This window comes from Aythya marila (assembly GCF_965140915.1).
Source record: "Aythya marila genome assembly, chromosome: 3".
NCBI lineage: Eukaryota > Metazoa > Chordata > Aves > Anseriformes > Anatidae > Aythya > Aythya marila.
The window spans coordinates 104,101,219-104,120,063 of record NC_139044.1 but is presented as its reverse complement, the minus strand read 5'-3'; the positions used below and the strand labels follow the sequence as shown (position 1 = coordinate 104,120,063).

Sequence of the window (18,845 nt, the reverse complement as noted above, 5' to 3'; positions counted from 1 at the left end):
TAGGAAACACTCGGTGAAGGTCTCCTAGCGTCTTCTGCTCAAGGCTTTGAATTCTGAAGTTTCCATTTTCATACTCCTGTATTCCTGTATCTATTGTGCTCCTTGATAGGGAGTTAAAATACTTCACTGTAATACAGAGAGAAGGGATTTTAACCTTGAAGGAGGCTTCAGAACAAACTGCCTTAGTGATTCAAGTATCAGTGATCAGGACTAGCTAATTACCTGTTGTGGTGCACGGGCAGTACTGGTATATAACAAACAATGAACCGTGATGCACACCACTTAACATGTGCCTTAATACTGACATGGCATGAAATAACCTGATGATGGCAAATCCCTAATGTGAAATTTCCCCGACAAATGACAAAAAAATGATTATTTTTTTCCCCAAATGAATCTTCTGGCCTTTCACAAGAAAATGCCAAGTCATATTCCTCCCCCTGCGAATTCAAGAATGACCAAATTCTTTTTTTTTTTTTTTTGTGTGTGTGTGAAATGAGAATGTCCCAGCCCTTTTGCAGGATCGGAGGCACCATCCGGGACCCACAGGCCAGTCCCCTTCCAGCTCTCTGCCCCGATGCTTCATCCCAGACCACAACACATCCCGCCAAGGGGCCAGCAAGTGCTGTTGTTTTCCCTGGCACTCACACCCCGCCTGGAGCCCCACTTTGGAAAGGGCACGGCAATCCTCCAGCTGAAATACCCACGGCCAGGAAACTTGCAAAAATAGGTTGGTATTTTGATTGCTCAGAGACAATTAGAGGGAGGAGGAAACACCATCCCACTTCGCTCGTGCAAAGTCATACGGACTGCAGCGTGGCACCCGACTGGAGCTGGAGCTTCCCCAGGGCATCGTGCAGGGCAGCAGAGATGTCCCGACCCCACAGCAGTCAGTTTTGTTTTTAGAGAGGGAGAAAAAAAAGCCCAGAGCATGCATTTTGTAAAGCGACGGAGGCCAAGCCCCTGGCTGCAGCGGGAATGCAGCAATGAGGCTGCAGCAAAACGCTGAGCCCCGTGGGTCTGAGTGTGGTTAGCCAGCTAACTGGTTCACTTTGCTACTGAAAGCCTTAAATACAGCTGAAATATATACTAAAGGCGAAAGGGGTGCAAGGAACAGGGCGGGCGTTGTTTGTTTTGAAGAGATAAATACATCAGATAGATCAAAACCTCTCAATATAGGACGGGTTTTTCAGCCTTGGCTTCAAAAAAACCTTTCAATGAGTGCTAAGAAACTTCTCCCCACCTTCCAGCTTCGCTCTTCTCAAACCCAGGTGAAGGCTTGCAGGAGACAGAAACGCTTGGAGAACGTGGCACGAAGGGACAAGGTTTAGTGATGGGGCTCAGGAGGTCAGGCTGATGGTCAGAAGTGATGACCCTGAAGGTCTTCTCCAGCCTGGCATCTTGGCAATCGATGCCTTTCCCAGCAAGGGCCATGAGCCAGGAGAGCCTCATGTTTTATTCAGCTTGGTGGAGGCCACAGGAAAATTAAAAATGTAACGACGCACCGTAAAGGAAGAAATAACCATAATAATAAAAAGCGAGATGTGCTGAACTCATGCCTAATCTTTGCAGCTCTTGGTACGGGCAGGATTTGTCCGGCCATGTTGATTTTTTATAAAAATAGTAAATCGTATTACCCCCCTGCTGCAAGACCAAAGATTTGCAATGATACCTTAATACAGATTAAATAAAAATAGCACCACCTGAGTCAATCTGAGGATGATAATGCTTCGTAATCCCGCGCTGTTAGAGGATGAACATTTGTATAGTAGTGAATCAACAAGAGATACTTGCATCAGGAGACGCTCGCTCTCCCTGGCTGCACAGCACCACTTCTACCAAGTGCAGAAGGCAGGTGGTGGTCGTAGGAGGCGCAGCACACGGCGGGGAAAGCAGCGCTATTATAGGATAACCCAAGCCCTGCACCCCGCTATCTTCCCGTTCTGAAATCCCGGCTGGTGACTCACGTTCTTAAAAGCAGGCCTGCTTTTCCATTTCCCCCATCGCTGCAAAGAATTGCCTCAAAAGTTTCCTTTTCAGCACTTCTCGCAGACCGGGCAGCCAGGAAGCCTGCGTGCACGCAGACAGCAGATTCATTCATAAAAGCGAAGGCAGACGAACAGCAGTGCTGCACATTCATTCTGTTGTTTTGTGTTGTGTTTTTTTTTTTTAATATCCCTGAATGAGCAAACAGCATATATGGTATGCAAACAGGCAACACAGCGCTGAAATGCCTCAGCAGTGAAAATGCCCATAAAACCACTCTGTAATAAAAATGTATAAGACAAAAAAGCCTCAAATACCAGTTTTTAAAGCTGGTTACGGGAAAAGGAGAGAAATGTAAGCTTTGATTAGTGACATGTTTTAAACCATAATAAATTCTTCTCAATTGCTTTGTTACATAAGCGACGCAGACAAGGCACTTCACTTGCTATTGTGCTCCCCATTTGTGCTTTTTTAAGGCAGGTTTTCCAGTTCATTGCACTTTTTTTTTCCTTCCCCTGCTGCAGCATATTGGTGTGTACAATAGACACCTTGCAGCCTCCCCCAGAGGGTTTTATCAGACTGTGGGGAAAGGTAAAAAAACAAGGTAACACCACTGAAAGATCTCCCTTTCCCCAACGGGATTTGAGTCCTCAGACCGGGGAGCTTTTCAAGGCTGTAACACAGAGGATGCCCAGAAGAAGTGGAAAACAGCCATGATTTCCTCCTCACCTGCCCTGGTGCTCCAGCATGCGGACATCCAGGTGATGGAGGAGGTCCTGGTGATGGAGGAGGTCCCGGTGAGGGAGACCTCACATGCCAACAGGAGAAGTGTCAGCCCAGCCAGGACGTGGGGAGGTACCCATGGTCCTGCTCTCCTGTATGTGCAGTATTCCCAAAACCACCCGGGCACCAACCACGAGAGTACTCACTGATTTCCATGACCAGCCACAGGTAATCACAGGCCCTCAATGCTCCATGCGACATCCCGCTTGATGGGAGCCACCTTCCCTCGGAAACAAACCTTGCACAGGCTTCAGCTCAAGTTTCCAGTTTAAAATACAATATTTCTCAAAGCCAGCTCCACAGCACAGATCTTTGGCTGCAACAGCTTTCCATTCCCTACTCTAGGATCTAAGTCCTGACGTCCCAGCAGTATGTGCTGATGCTGGACAAGAGCAAGGAACCTCGATTTGGCCCCGTGCCCGTGCAAGCAACAGGCAGCTTTGTCTGCTCCTCACCCCATCCCACACACATCCCTGCTCCCCTTTTGCAGCCACCCCATAGAAAAGCATGTGGCTTTAGCCACCAAGTCCATGCCCTGTCCCGGGAAGGAGACACCCACACAGAGGCCACCCAGTGGCACCACCACACTCCCACCCAGGACCAGAGCTGCTCTCACTGCATCACCACACCTTCAGCCTCCCGCCACAGCCACCAGGGCCATGAGGGTGCCAATTCTGCCGTCCTGCCCACGGTGGCCCCAATTCGGGCACAATGTCCCATCACATGAGGTCTCCACCAGCGTGCCTGTGCCCGGAGCTGCTTATCTGCTTACAGGCAGCACTACAGCTAAGTAGCTTGCTCCATCAGGAGAGCACCGAAGCATGTGTTGTCCCCATCCTGGATGAGGCCACCAGATTCAAGCACCCAGCTGAAGATGAGGACCTCCCTGAACTTGAAAAGGCAAGGACAAAGACCACCAAAGCAGCAAAACCACGATGCACGAACACCCGACACCTCCACGCCCTGTTTGCACAACTCCACGTTTCACCACAAGACCTTGGGGCCTTCATGCCTTTGAGAGCACTGCCAAAGGGACTACACAGGAGAAAAACCATTCACTCTGGTAAGTCTGTTTCAGAGTATTAGCAAGTTTTTTTTTTTTTTTACTTACAACCTATTTAAGTGCTACCTGAAACGACAGCAAAAGAAAATCCAATTGCAAGTGCAATTTAAACCGACAGCTGGAAATTACCTGGCCTTTAAACGCACGGGGTTACAGCCACCAGCCCCATGCTCCCCTCTGCCCTCGGGAAGAGAGTTTGATTCATCTCTCAACATCTCAGAAAGATCAGCTGATGATTCAGGTCCCAATATAGCAATTATTAGTACAAATAGCGTGCAGGTTTCTAATAAAGATTCACGGCAGCTGCAGCGGTGGGGGAAGAGGAGAGGTTCATGAGCTATTACTCACATGAACATTTGCAAAAGGCGCATGGGATTCACAACTTGGCCCTCACAGACTCCTGCTGTATGGATACACGCCTTAGTAGGACTGTCTGGGGGTTAACGGAGCTCTCATTATATAGAAAACATGGATAACACCATTTATTAGGTAAGGAATATGTTCGTTGATGAAAGATATAATTGATAGCGAATACACTGGAGGGAGAATTTAACTAAAGTAAGCATTTTCTGGCCAAAATGAAGACATACTTAGGTTGGACACACACTCAGGACAGTGTACCACTCCCCAGCACCCTCCCCTGCCACATTTCAGCCATAAGCTCTATGGACACTTCAAATTAACCTGGGATCATCTGTTCTGAAAGGCACCTTATCCATGGGAAATAGATTTATTTAAAAGATGGAGGAGTCCATTAAAGGCTTTGGGCACTCAGCTGTGGTTCATTAGTCAGTCTGAAGGCACAAGAGCTCTAATAGCTTGTATCCTGCGCACCAGGGAAATGCAACTAAAGAATAAACTTCCTGAGCAATTAATGTCTAATGATATAATTTTGTTAATCTCATTGGAAAGAAATCTAGGATCGAAAGAGGAAACAGAGTGTGTATTTCTCCAGAAGCAACAACAACAGCCTGCGAAGGGTGCTGCGGCCTGGCGGGCAGCGCCCAGAAGAGGCCGGCCCTGTGAGGCGCAGAGCCCGAGCTGATCGAGGCGGGTCGCTGGCTGCAGTGCCACAACACCAGTGTTTCTGAGCAATCCTATGCTCCTGCAGCCCCTGCCTGATTGAATGTTTCATTTCCTTACAAATAAGAAAGTAATGAAGTGCACACAAACACGAGCCTTGGGTACAGGCCAGCGCAGAACCCGCCACACGCAGCAGGGCCGAGCCCGAGTTACGCAGCTCAGCTCAACCTCTGGGAACCACATTCCTCTGGATTAACGCAGATGGTCAGAACAAAAGGAGAAAAAAAAACTAAGCAGGTTGTTCTCTCGGATGGAAAACACTGCCCCACTGGGCCGTGTGGGCTTTCAGTACAAAATACAGCGTCATTACTACGGGTTTTCCCTCCTGAAGTCAACTACATTTTATATTTTTTTTAAGCATTTGACTAATCAACTCTCAGGAAGTCCATTCTGGCACAAAGGTGAAGCTTCACATGTGTATGGCGACCCCACACACTCGGGGATCAGCCTGCCAGCTCTAACGGGCAGCACAGGCTCAGATAATGCAAACCCCTGCACCAGCTGCCCAGCAAAGGGCAACACTTCATATTTTCTGTCATTCCCATTCAATGCGTGCCTTGAAAGAAGCAGGGTCTGGAAAGTACTCACCACCTATCTTGGAACCTCTTCAGGGAAAGTCCACAGGGCTCAAGTGCCTGAAAGGAGAAAACACAAAGCAAACGTTATACATTACGTTAGTTTTCTTCTAAAACAGCCTTCCCATCTCTTACCCTATTCTCTACAGACCAATTTTCCCTGCTGAAAAATAAATCAGAATTTGTCTACATGCAAAAGCTCTGGTTCAATTCTTGCTCTAAACCGAGCAGCAACTGCAACTTTACCACCTGCATTTGCATTTTAATATTCGTCCTCAAAAATGCATGGATTTCACTCAAATTTGGACAGCAAATTCTTCTGGCATTCAAAAATCTGCCAAAACCATCCTGCCTGCCTAACACTTTTTTGTAAAACTCCTCCTTCAAAATAGGCAAGAATCACCTCCAGATGATATCAAAATGCCGCAGTGGAAAGGTTTGCTTGGCTTGTACCTCAAAATACTATCGTGCCAAGATGTGAGAACAGGAGAAAAAGAACTGAAACACGAGGAGGCCCGGTTCAGGATTTCCAGAGCCATTAAGCACTGCTCTAAAAGGGCAGGAATCAATTCTCTATCAGTTGAGTATGCTTCTCCCAAAAGCAGAGTAGTATCATTTGCGTCCCTTCAGCATCTGCCAGCTACGAATGCTGCGGTTCATCAGCACTTAGCAAGTCACAGAGAAGAGCACTACGAGTGAGCTCACCCCCTCCTGCGATTTGTAATCTCCCCAAGTCTGTGGATCAGGCAACCAAAAACCGCTTCAAATCCCATAGAGACATCCACGATTTCCCCCACTACTCCTCCGGCCTGATGCCTCCAGCCCCACCACCTCTGGTGTTTCCTGTGAGACCCTTGTCTGACCCAGCAGCCCCACAACTTCTGCCAAAAAACCCCACTGGGCTTGGGACCCTACTTCTGGCTGCTCCCTCCACCCCTAAGCAACACATTCGGTCTTCCCAACGCAAAACCCCAGCCACAGAGACCCGAAAAATCAACCAAGCCTCCTTGTTCAACAATGTGCCATCCCTACAAGTAGGAATTCCTTCCTTTTGTGGTACCACTACAGCCATGGGGCACTTCTTTGCACCAACCACAAGGCAAAAGGTTCACCAAAATTTCCCTCCCGTAGCTTCCTCCTGAGAATATCAGAGCAGTGGCAAAAACCCAGCTAGGATCAAAGCACATCACATCATCTGCTCTCCTGCTCTCCACACGAGCGGTTACCCTGCTGGAGAAGGCAATTAGCATGTCTGACATGATTTGTTCCAGACTAATCCATGCTGACTGTTACTCAGAAGCACCCAGAAGATGCTTAGGTAGGAAATAATTTATTAACTTCCAGGAAAATCCTGTAATAAAAATCGGGCTGTACTGTAATTCCATCTCTGCCTTTTTAGACATTGTAGCTCTGTGTTTTTGCTGTCTTGTACTTATGGGAACCTCACAAATTCTTTTCAGGTCTTCAGAAATAGTCACCACGAAGAAACTGAAATGCACCGAAGCCAGCTGAAATCAGGCTCCTTCCACAAACCATGAGAAAGAGACAATTGGCATGGCCACAAAGTCGGAGCATCCTGCAGGACCGGGGGCCACCAGCCACCTTTTGGATGCGCCCTCTGGCCCCATCACTGCTGGTGCTGGTTGCCCAGCTTCTGCTGAAGATCCCAACCCTCCCACACGTCCTCGCAGCAGCTGGAGGATCCTATTATAAAAATCCTTCCCTAAGGGCCAGAAAAGCTGGAACGAAAAATAATAATAATAATAAACCTTATGAGAGTGCTCCTTAAATGGTTCTTTTCCTATTTTATGCCCATATCTTCCTCCTTTCCGTGCAGATGCTAACTCCATCAGTCTTCTGTTCACAGGAAGGAAGAGCAGGACTTCACAAAAGTGTCCATTGCTCTTGAGATGGCCAGAAGGCACTCACAGAGCATTTAAACCAAGAGTTTTAGCTTCAGCGTCTCAGGAGGAAAACCTATTACCCTCATTTTTTACAGGAATGGATGTTAAAATCACCACAAGCTGCTGACCCTATGAAACCCACAACAGGCCTCATGGAATAGTGCATCAAGATTATTTGTCTGCATTTATATGTTCAAAAAAAATACCATTCCCCAGTCCTTACCTACATTTTTGCAGTCCTAAAGACTTTGGGGAAAAATAATAATAAAAAATAGGCTGCATATAATCACCCCAAACCTTTGTTCCTGCCGGGTGGAGTAGAGGCTAAGTGCCCACCACACGTTAATCTCTGTGTTAACAGCACAAGAAGTCTTTAAACCCACTGCCAATTAAAAGTAAGGTATAATTGAATTAGCAGAAGCAACTTATGGCAGAAATTCAATTACGAAGCAGAATTAAAGGAAGAGATGTCAGTAACTTTTGGAGGCTGGGCAGGAAGAGGCGAGTGCATCCATCTACTATTTTCAGAGCTGTCAGGAGAAAGCTTAAGGAGGAGGAGATGCAGAATCAGAGCGGTTTGGGTTGGAAGGGGCCTTAAAGGCCACCTAACTCCAACCCCTGCCATGGGCAGGGACACCTCCCACCAGCCCAGGTTGCCCAAAGCCCCATCCAGCCCTGCAGTGTGCTTGGACCTGCCTCAGCCTGCACCAACATGGCTGTACACATCTTTTTTTTTTCCTTTTGGCCTCGTTTTCCAAGCTGAATGTAACCTTTTTCCATTCCTTCACTTCTCAGGCATTATATCCGGAGCAGGTTTCTTTCCACACAAGGGAGAAGCCTCAAGTGTTGCGGGTCCTTCTCCTCCTCTCACCCCGCCACCCTCTCGCCCTGCTGGGTTCGAATTCCCCTTCATTTCCCCCTGCCCGATGCTGTTCTTGCTTAACCTCAGTGCCGATCGCTGGCGATGCCCGCCCACACCTCCAAAGTTCAGCTTTCGTAACTGCATTAATCAAAATCAACACTGACAGCAACGTTGCTGCGTTTGTGAGCGGTGTCACCCGCCTGCAAGCAGGCATGGAAATAACCCCCAGCACCGTGCTGTGCTCCCGGACTTACGATTTCTTTTTTCAACCAGAATCTGCTGTTTTATTAAAACGCGTTGTGTTTTTTTTCCTCTTTTTACAGCGTGAGGAAACTCTCGGAGGGCTCTCTCCTCCAGGTTGCTTTGTTTTCTTTGACGCCTGTAGATCAAATAAAGAGGAGCCTGTCGCTTCCCCCTGTCTGTCGGAGGATTTTCACTCCCCAGGCTCATTTCCAACCCACCTCAATCCCGGGGATCACTCACACTGCTCGTAGTACTCACAGCTGGCCTGCTGCAGGCTGGCTCTCCTTGGCTCCTGGGCAGGTTTCACAGCCTGTAGCAAGCTCCAGGCTGCTACGGCTACAGCTTTAGGCTCATTTGGAAGCTAATTCAGGAGTTCTCCTCAATATCCTGCCCTGACTGTGGCGCGGATATACCTCAGTCTGCATGTCCCCAGAGGGCTGGCACTGCTCAGAGGAATTTCCGTCGTGTTGCAGCAGCCTGGAGTGCTGTCCCTCCTTGCTCTGCTTCGGATGCTGCTGCTGGCACCTCTCCCAGCACTGCTTCACCTACGCCATGTACCTGCAATGGGCCCACACGAGCCTTGCAATGGGATAACTGATGTATGGAGACCCAGCAGCATCCCCTGGCACGCTGCAGGAGCGTGTGGTTAAGTTGGAGGTTGAATTTCATGCACATTGGGCAAGCCAACAAGCCCTGAGAGCGGGGCAAAATCCACCTGCCTGCTTAGATGCCAGCTCTCCAGGTGAGGCCGAGACCCACCTCTCTGTCTGGAAGACCTTGCCTGCAGCTCGTGCTCCAACCCCACTGCAAAACGCTGCAGCTGGGAGCACAGCAGCCACAGAAGTCCTGTGAGGCAACCCCATCCATCTCCTTCACTTTTAGTGTGAAGTTTTAACAGCCCGAGCCACCCCACCACGCTCCACTGCACGCCTGCTGTGCTGGAGCACTCTTCACAGCGCGGGCACAAAAAGCTTGCACCTAAATTGGTAGAAAATGAGGTCCGGAGTGAGTTACTGCTGTCCCACCTCCAAAAAGCCATGCTCTGAGCATCCCCAAGGTTTATTTATTGAACACAGCTGCACTGGAGTGGTTCAAGCACGGAGTGAGGAACAGCCTGAAGCGTGCGCTACCTTATCTCGGGCCGATGCTATCACAACACAAACACGTGTCCGTGCCAGGCTCGGGAGGACGACGGGGGAACCCAGGAGAACAGAAAGCCCGTGCAAAGGGAAAACCTGCCCTGCTGACAACCAGACTGCACTCATCTCACTGCAGGTGGCTGTGATTCCCCTGTCTCGGAGGAGTTTTGCTCACTTTAACCAGAAGGTGAAGACTGCATTTAATGTTACACATCGTATTTGGCTCGCTTACGTCCTGCCAAGGCAACACTCACAACGCTGGCCACCAAGGATGACTGCACGCACTCCACAGAGCGAGGATGCTACACAGCCACCTCTCCAAGTCATCAAGCAATCGGTATTTGCAGCCCTCAGCCCGGTTTCACGCCAGAAAAACTACTCAGCTCATTAAACACGTCCCGAAAAAGCCCAGGGGCATACAGAAGCTTTCCAAATTCAGAGGCAAGGAAGGCTTTTTCAGGGCAGCAGCAGTGCTGAGACTGGCAGCCAGGCTGGGTACGTTGATGTTACCCTGTACTGGATCCCCAAAGTGAGCTGGGTGAGTTCACAATCTGCACTCAATTCCCAGAGAAGCTGCGTGGACGTAAAAGGAGGGAAGTCAGGTAAGGAAATGCTAATACTCCACTGCGACTGAACACATGAAACTTTATTAAATCTAATTTGAAGTGTCAGAACAAGATGAATTGTTTGCAATTAAATATTTTTCTCTTTCTGAACTGCAGAGTTTCTTTCCTTTATGTTTTTTTTTCCCCCAAAAAAACACCACTGACAGATGCCACGTACTGCCTGGTCGTGCTTGGACACAAGAGCCCAGCCGATAACTACAAAGGATACGGGCAGCTGGGGACAGAACAGTGCCAATTACCCAATTATTGACCCTATTTCCTCTTCTCAACTTTTTCCCCATGCAGTTAACAGAATTATGTCACCGCGTATTCATTGCCCAGGAAGTTTATCTCTGTCTTCCCCTTCCAGTCTTGCTTTTCATTTGCATTTCCCCTCTTCGCAGGATGCTCTAAACTAAACATTACATGCGAGTTACACTACACAGGCTCGGGAGGAACGGAGCACATAGGGGAGGTCACGGGAAGGGAGGTAGCTGCTGAGCAAATCTGATTTTAGCAGACGCATGGGGCATGGTGTCAACTGAGTTTTATTAAAGGAGATGGCAAATTTGCATCAGCTAAGATATTGGGTGAGGAGATGCAACCCAGCAGTGGTTGAAAGAGTAACGAAGTTTCCAAGGACTGAACGAAGCATGAATTTATTCAAAAAAACAAATTAGAGTGATCGATGCCGTTATGGTACAGGTGTGGTGCTGCATATAACCCTAATGGCCTCTGCATCCTCGGGCTGTTTTATGCTACATAAAAATGCAGATTCCCTGCTCTCCAGTTGTGGGATACGCCGCTGAGTTTAAATTGAGTTCATCACAAGCTAGTGCTCCTGGACAGATCATGTGTTCTTTTTAAAAATTACTCCTTCTTGCCTTTATAATTACAAGGGGAAAACCGCCTTGAAAGCAAAGCAAAAAGCAGAGGCACTGGTGGCTTGCTAACCCTCCAGAGAGGATGCAAAGCAGCACTAAGAACAAAACTCCCTGTACGCCTCCATCATTACCTTACAGCCTGTAAAATACCAGCGGGAGGATGAGGACAAAGGGTTTCCCTGCTTGCCTGCTGCCCTCACCCCACAGCACACCTCGGCACAGTTTGTCCCACCTCCAGGTGCCTTGTTTGGGGACGTGGAGATGGGGCTCACCCAGCGGGGTGACACCTTCCCAGGAGCCACGGGGACACGCAGGTGACAGCACTGGAAGTGACAGTGGAGGAGAGCACTGGCAGGGCACAGGGCGATGGGAGGACTTGCTCCTTCTCCAGCAGCTACGGCAGCAGCTCCTCCACAAAGGGCACTGGGGCTCCAGGCAGCTGGTGTGGGATAAATAGCATGAAGTGGTGGCAGATGGGTGCCTCAGCCCTTCACATCCTGCATCACAGAGTCACAGAACTATCCGTGTTAGAAAAGACCTTTAATTTCATCAAGTCCAACCAGCAACCTGACCTACCGAGTCCCATCGCTGTCCCGTGGTGCCACATCCACACGTCTCTTGAATACCTCCAGGCATGGGGACTCCACCACTTCCTCACGCAGCCCGTTCCAAGGCTTCACCACCCTCTCCATGAAGAAATTCTTCCTGATATCCAAACTAAACACCCCCTGGTGCAACTGGAGACCACCTCGGCTGATGCTTTGTATTTCCATCTCACGGCTGTTACACCAGCCCACGCTCTACTCAAAGCCCCCTGAGCAGCCCTAGCAAATAGCCCAGCCTACGTGCATACAGCTCAAGCTGCAGGAGAACAAGAACAGAACTTTTTGTAATGTTTCATGAACCCCTTGAGCGGGTAACAGGGAGCACTTTTGCCAGAAACGTGCCTCCCTACCCTTTTGTCAGGAGAGTCCCCACCCCATCAATTCTTGAGGGCCCAACAGCAGCCTTTGGCGACGGGCAGTGTCCTCCTGCAAAGTCTCCTCTGCTTCTCCTCTTGGAAACTCTTGAAACTGGAAACAGCTGGAATGAAACCCAATTTCCATTTCAAAATAAGTAAGTAAAACCCCTCTGAGCCACCTCCTGACAACCACGGAGTGCCCCGGCCTGGTGCCGAGGAGCGTGGCCTTCCTTCCCCATGGGCCACCAAAGCCCTTGCCCGTGCCCGGCTCTCCGGGGCCACCAAAGGCCTGAAGTCACCATTTCCAACCCCTTTTTTTATTTTGTCTGAGTGCTTTTTTAAAGATAAACTCCTACACGGAGGATCACTGGCTTTCCGGAAAGATCCTCAGCATCCCTCAGAAGCAAACCTGACATCTATTAGCTCGAGAGCAACAAAACTCAGCCCAGCAGAAATCAAAGCAGCGGCTAATCACCGAGAGAGAGCCTTTTATGCTGATTCCACTTCCTTCATCCCTCTCCTCCGTGCAGCAACCGCAGCCACCTCTCCACAAGAGCATTACAAGGGCAGGTGCCAGGGAGAGGAAACTCAAACCAGGCGGTGGCACAAACCATTTCAGAAGACGCTCAAACTGGGATAAAGCCTTTTCCAGCGTCTTCTAATATATTTAGCAGATGTTGCTTGCAGGCCCTTTCCAAAGCACCGTGAAGTGTGCTGACTCCCTGCTTGCCTTCTTGTGAGCTTCTTCGAGCTCGCATTTAATAACTGAGCTCCGTGCAGCTGGCTGTGCGTGCACAGCGTCCTCGCCGCTGACTCCCACTCCCCTCTCGCACGCACGCAGCTCCTGCAATCAGCCCCAAACTGCTCCCCGGCCTCCAAGCTGGAGTTTGCTTCGCTCCCCCAGGATACGCTTTCTTCTGCGACACACAAAATGAGACCTTTCGAGAAATGCCATTTACCTGCTGATTAAAAACAAATGCCTGGATAAAGGGAAAAAGCAAAGGATGCCCTGCCAGCGAGAAGTGCTCCGACGGCGGCTAGCCGCAGCGCCACCAGCAGCAGCAGCAAGCTCTCTCCCTTCGCACAACGGGAGCGCTGCCAAGAAGAGAGAATCCTGCTCACAATGCCCTTTAGGAAAAAAAAAAAAATAGGGAAAAAAAAAAGCCTGCTACCTCGGAGCAATGAGAAGCATCCATTCTGCACAGACACGCTGGGCTGTGTGGAGCAGAGGTGAATGAGAGGCACGGCTCACAGCACCCCCGTGCCACCCGCTCCTGGCCCCCAGTTTTTTTTTCCTCACCCTCCTCCCACCTCTGCCACCCCCGCCTATGCTCAAATGCCTCTGCAGGAGCCACGTGCTGACTTCCAAGCATCGGCGAGACGTATTTCCTCAGCCCATGCCCGAGCTACGCCATCCATCACAGTCAGCAGCACCGCTCCTAATTCCTGCAGACCACGAGGGTTTGGCGTTTGCACAAGGGCGCACACGGACTCGCTCCCTCTCCCCCGGCGTTCACGACGAAATGTTTCCTGCACTTCCACTTGTGGAATTATGTTCCCGCTGCTGGCATGGCTGGGGACTCAAAAACAAACACCTTTGCCACTCCGACTAGCACACGGGTCAGATAAACACGTTGTCTGAAACAAAAACACCCTCAAATTGCAAAAGCAGCTGCCCGTGTTCGGCCGTGGCTCCTGGCACAGCCGCCAGGATCTCGCTACGCCTCATTTCCAGCACACATCTCTGAAGGTGCAAACCACACTGCTGATACTCAGCCTCCCACCCTCTAAGTCTCCAGATGTCCCTGTCACCAAAACCAGTGTTCTCCAACCCGGACAGAGTTTTGAATCGTTGCCATCAGCCTCAAACACCTTTCTCAAGAGGTTAAGGCTACAGCAACCAAAATACAGGCAGGAGTCCATTGATCTGGCTGCGCCGCTTCCCATTCGGCCAGCCTCATCTCCGGTGGAAAGACCGGGCAGAAAAGAGGGCCTCCTAAAACTGTGGTTGTAGAAATCACCCCCCAAAAAATCAAAGCTCTCAAAAGATGGTGCACTGACTGCATTGATTGAATTCCTTGCTTCTTTTTTTTTTTTTTGACTTTAAAAAGAAACACCCCTACCAGGCGTGTGGATTGAATAGCCCCAAAGCACCATTTGCCATCTCTTCCACCACAGTTATCCCGCATACCTACAAACCCACCACGCTAGTTACGAGCACCATTTCTTACTGATAACAGCTTATTTCATGCCATGCAGTCCAGGAGAAGTGCAATATTTCTCAGGTTACGAGCTGGATCCGGCATCTCGGCTCCTGCCTTCTAATTCCAGCGCGGACAAGGCAAGGGAATGCATAATTCATCGCGCGGTGGATCCTACAGGTCTCCAAGTCACAGACACTGAACTTCCAGAAAGCTAATGTTTCCGGGAGATTCAGCTGAAGAATTTAGCCTAATTTTAGCCACTGCTAAAAGAAGCAGGAGCTCCTTGGTGGAGTGTTTGGCCCCATTGTTTAAAGATTCAGGGTGGCTTTGCCACTGGAGCGTGACAACGGGCAGATATTTATCTGGGAAAGTCAAGAAATGCAGAAATCAATGAGTTAATTAGGAGGTTAGCACAACACAACCGACCCATAAAGGCTTTTATTCACCAAAAAGCTGATAAGGTGAAGATAATTGTTTGCATTCGTTGTACTCTCAGGGTTGGCAGAGGGTTATTGGAACGACGGAAATTTCAGACATTGATTTAAAACATTTTCTGCTCATTAAAGCTAAAACCCAACAATTTCGCAAGAAACGCATGGCGTAGGATCCCACCCAACACAGTCAACATGAGCTGCGATAAATCACCTCTTGCCAACAGAAATTAACTTCGGGTTGAATTAAGCCCCACAAAGATCCTCAAGTTGGGCACTGCAAGTATTTTCTAACATGGGCAATGAACAAAGAAACGGGTCCCACACACAAACGCTACAGGAAGCATAGTAGGAACAAGAGAAAAAAAAGCATATTAAGAAAAAAAAAAAAGTCTGTTTTTCTTAAATTCACTGGAAAACACATTGCATTTGTTACTGGTTCTGACCTAAGAGTCATGTCTGAAGGGAAGCCCAGGTGTGAGCGATCCTCTTCCCGTGAGTATCAGCGCATCTCGCACGCACAGACAGCACAACCTCATTCCTTACAGCCTCGTGTCACTACAGGCAAGAGAAGCAGCCTATCATATAGAATTTTAAATCAGATCGCCCACTTGGTCTACCAGCATTCCCGTCTCACTCGAGGCAGGGCAATCAGCACTGAAAAGAGTATTGTCTCGCTTGGGAAACACGATAAATCATGATCATGCAGCGCGAACACTTCTCATCGCAACCATTTCTAAGCACAGATCGCATGCTTTTTTTTTTTTTTTTCCCTTTTTGCCCCTGAATTTGGGCAGCAGCAGCTGCCTGCCCTGCCAGCCCGAGCAGAGATGTTCCTCTAGGCTGACAAGTTAGGAGCATCCCCCCGCTGCAGCTGGGCGAACTCTTCCCAACGCTGCCTCCATCGCCTCCCCGAGCAGACCGCGCCGTGCCAACAAAAAGCACTTTTTTGGCTGGCACAGCTGACACCAGAGCAGGGCTGCTGCCAGCATTGCGACACCCGTCCTGTCGTGGCACCCCCCCCCCCCCAGGTTTCCTACAGTTCTACGCAGAGCCCAACGTTGCATTTAGGGCAAAAACAAAGAGGAGAAGAAAACAGGTGGCGAAAAGAGGCAGCAGGCTGGCCGCTCTCTCTCCATCTAACCTCAGCGGAGCAGTGGACGGATCACCTCCCTTTTTTCCGAGCCTCACAGCACAGGGGGGGATGAAAGGCAGGCAGCTGCTGTCGGACCTGATCCTCTGATGGGGTCCCGAGGAGGAGCGAGGTGCGATGCCATCCCCGACCCCACTGCGGGATGCACGGCACCGTGCTAGGCTCCCCACCCAGTGCAGGGCTTTCGGGGCAACCAACACGTCCCCAAGGCGAGAGGAGCTCAGGAACCCAGCAAACGGCTCCGAGTGGGAAAACTGCAGAATATTTTGGGGAAGGAACAACCGCTTCCTCCTCCGTTTTCCCCGCAGAGAGCACTCCACGTCCCTACCGCGCTTGCATTTGTGAATGGGACTACGGCATCGCACTCGGCTCCGGCGCTCACCTCTACGTATTGCTGCAGAAAAATAATCATAAAAAAAAAAAAAAAGGATTTTGCCGTAAAGGAGCAGATTATCCAGCTGCCAGCAGGAGACACGGAGCAGCCAGCTGCTCCCCCCAGCAGCCCTTTCACTTTGGGGTGCTGCGTTTCGCCTCCTTTTCCCCAAAAAACCCTACAGAAAGTTCTCCGGGCGCCAAGTCGCTCGCAAATCCTTGGGGTGCAGAGCCCGTCCAGGGCAAGGGGGGGCCCCGGGGTGCCCCCAGCCTCCCTCCAGCACCCAGGGGAGCAGGCAGGGAGCACCGCAGCCTCTTCCCAAGGGCTGCCGAGCTTTTATTTTCCGGAGGGGCCGCCCAAGGAGGAGGCACATAGGAAGGGCGGCTTTCGGGGAGCTGGCTCCAAAGGGGCGAGAGCAAAGCGGGACCCAAACCCCAAATCCACCCCCACCCCAAAAAAATAAAATAAACAAAACCCAAACCCACCCCACTGCCTTACCCGGGGGTCCCCCTCGGCGGCTGCCGGCCGGCTCCTCCCGGGCGAAAGAGGAAATGAGCGGGAGGCGCTCGGCGGGGAGGGACAGCGGAGGAGGAGGAGGAGGAGGAGGAGGAGGAGGAGGAGGGACGGGGAGGAAGGAGCCGCCGAGGGGCCGCGGGGAGCCAGCCGCGGGGCTCCGCTTCCCCGCCGGGGCAGCGGCTCCTCAGCGCCGGGGCGGGGCGCGAGGGGCCCCTCGGGGCCGCCCGCCCGCGGCCGCCGCCATTTGGGGCCGGGCCCGGCCGCCGCCCGCCCCCCCCCCAGCCCCAGCCCCGGGCAGGAAGCGCGGGGGGCACGGCCGGGAGAAAGTTTGGGGGGCTCGACCCCTTCTTGCTCCGTGCTGCTTCTCGCCTTCATCATTTTTTTTCCCTTTTCTGTACCTCTTCTGTCCTTCTTCTTTCGTTTTTTTTTTTTTTTTCTTTCGTTTTCTTTCCTTTTTTCCCCTTCCTTTTCCCCTCCCTTTTTCTTTTCCCCTCCCTTTTTCTTTTCCCCTCCCTTTTTCTTTTTCTTTTTCTTTTTCTTTTTCTTTTTCTTTTTCTTTTTCTTTTTCTTTTTCTTTTTCTTTCTTTTCCTTTCTTTTCTCTTTTCACCTTTTCCCCTCCCTTTCCTTTCCTTTCCTTTCCTTTCCTTTCCTTTCCTTTCCTTTCCTTTCCTTTCCTTTCCTTTCCTTTCCTTTCCTTTCCTTTCCTTTCCTTTCCTTTCCTTTCCTTTCCTCCCCTTTCCTCCCCTTTCCTCCCCTTTCCTCCCCTTTCCTCCCCTTTCCTCCCCTTTCCTCCCCTTTCCTCCCCTTTCCTTCCTCCCTTTTCCTTTCCCCTTTTTACCCCTTCCCTTCCCTTCCCTTCCCTTCCCTTCCCTTCCCTTCCCTTCCCTTCCCTTCCCTTCCCTTCCCTTCCCTTCCCTTCCCTTCCCTTCCCTTCCCTTCCCTTCCCTTCCCTTCCCCTTCCCTTCCCTTCCCCTTCCCTTCCCCTTCCTCTTCCCTTTCCCTTTTTCCTTCCCTTCCCTTCCCATCCCATCCCCTATTTTCAACCCCCAAACAAACAAACAGCCACCCCACCATGGCACCATCTCTCACTAGGCCCTACACTCCCCACCACCAAATTTTCTGGAGTGGAGGAAGGCGAGGGCTGCAGCCCCACACCACACACCTCACCACCAAGCAGGCGATGCCGGCATGCACCCATACCCCTCAAAGTGTCCCCAGTGTCCCAGCCGTGCCCCCAAAAGGCTGGTGGCCCTGCAGGTGAATTCCGTACAGGTGCCAGCAGAGGCAGTGAATGGGGACTCTGCCACCTGGCCAGAGGCAGGTGCTGAGCTCTCAGCAGACCCCATGGCAAAATGGAGAGGATTTAGGGACTGATGCTAATCTGCTTCCCAAGAGAGGTGACTGCTCAGAAATAAGGCCTGCCGAGCAGACAAAGGAATGAATCCTCCTTTTTGGATTTTTTTATTTTCTCCCCAGCTCCTGCCCAGCGCATTTTCAAGTCAGAAATGTATGGAGAATGTAACGCAGTTGCCAGTATGCCTTATCAGTAGCTCTCACTCTGCCTCCCTGTACGGGAGACTAAGTGAGCACGTTCGGTGCAGTCGCAAGATAAGAACCAAACAGAGCTGAAATCAAGGCCACACCAGGAAAAAAAAAAAAAAAAAAAAAAAGATATTTAGAGATTTTAGCAACAATCCTTGTGAGGCAAGTGGGGGAACAAAGAGAAAAAGCCCACCACCACCAAACCAGCAGGTTTTCAAAGCTTATCTCTGCACGAAATCCAGCAGATACTTTTTTAAGGACAGGAAAAAATGAAAACACCTTTCACACGTACTGCAAAGCTGGGATACATTGAAATTATTGATGCAAAGCTGAAAATGTTACTAAACAATGACTGTTTTCTCCACCCCCTTTAAGAATAGTTCAACCGTTTTGCCAGATTAAAATAAATAAATAAATAAGAGCAATAAAAGTCAGCCCAAGGCAAAAAAACAAGCTCGGAAACTGAAGAATGTGCATGGTTAAACCAGAATGGGAAGGCAGAGTGGAAAACTGTACGCAAGCACTGCCGCTGCCAAC

At 50.2% G+C, this 18,845-nt stretch overlaps 1 protein-coding gene across 2 annotated transcripts in view; it reads right to left on the bottom strand.

The window, feature by feature from the left end:
• HPCAL1 (hippocalcin like 1) overlaps positions 1–16,955 on the bottom strand; it is a 44,204-nt gene extending 27,249 nt beyond the window's left edge. For both annotated transcript variants that reach the window (XM_082756462.1, XM_082756461.1), the window contains exons 1-2: positions 16,748–16,955; positions 5,504–5,550 (exon numbers count right to left, since the gene is read on the bottom strand). The gene's annotated coding sequence lies outside the window, so the exon portion shown is untranslated. The remainder of the gene's footprint in view (positions 1–5,503; positions 5,551–16,747) is intronic.
• Positions 16,956–18,845: the final 1,890 nt, after the last annotated feature.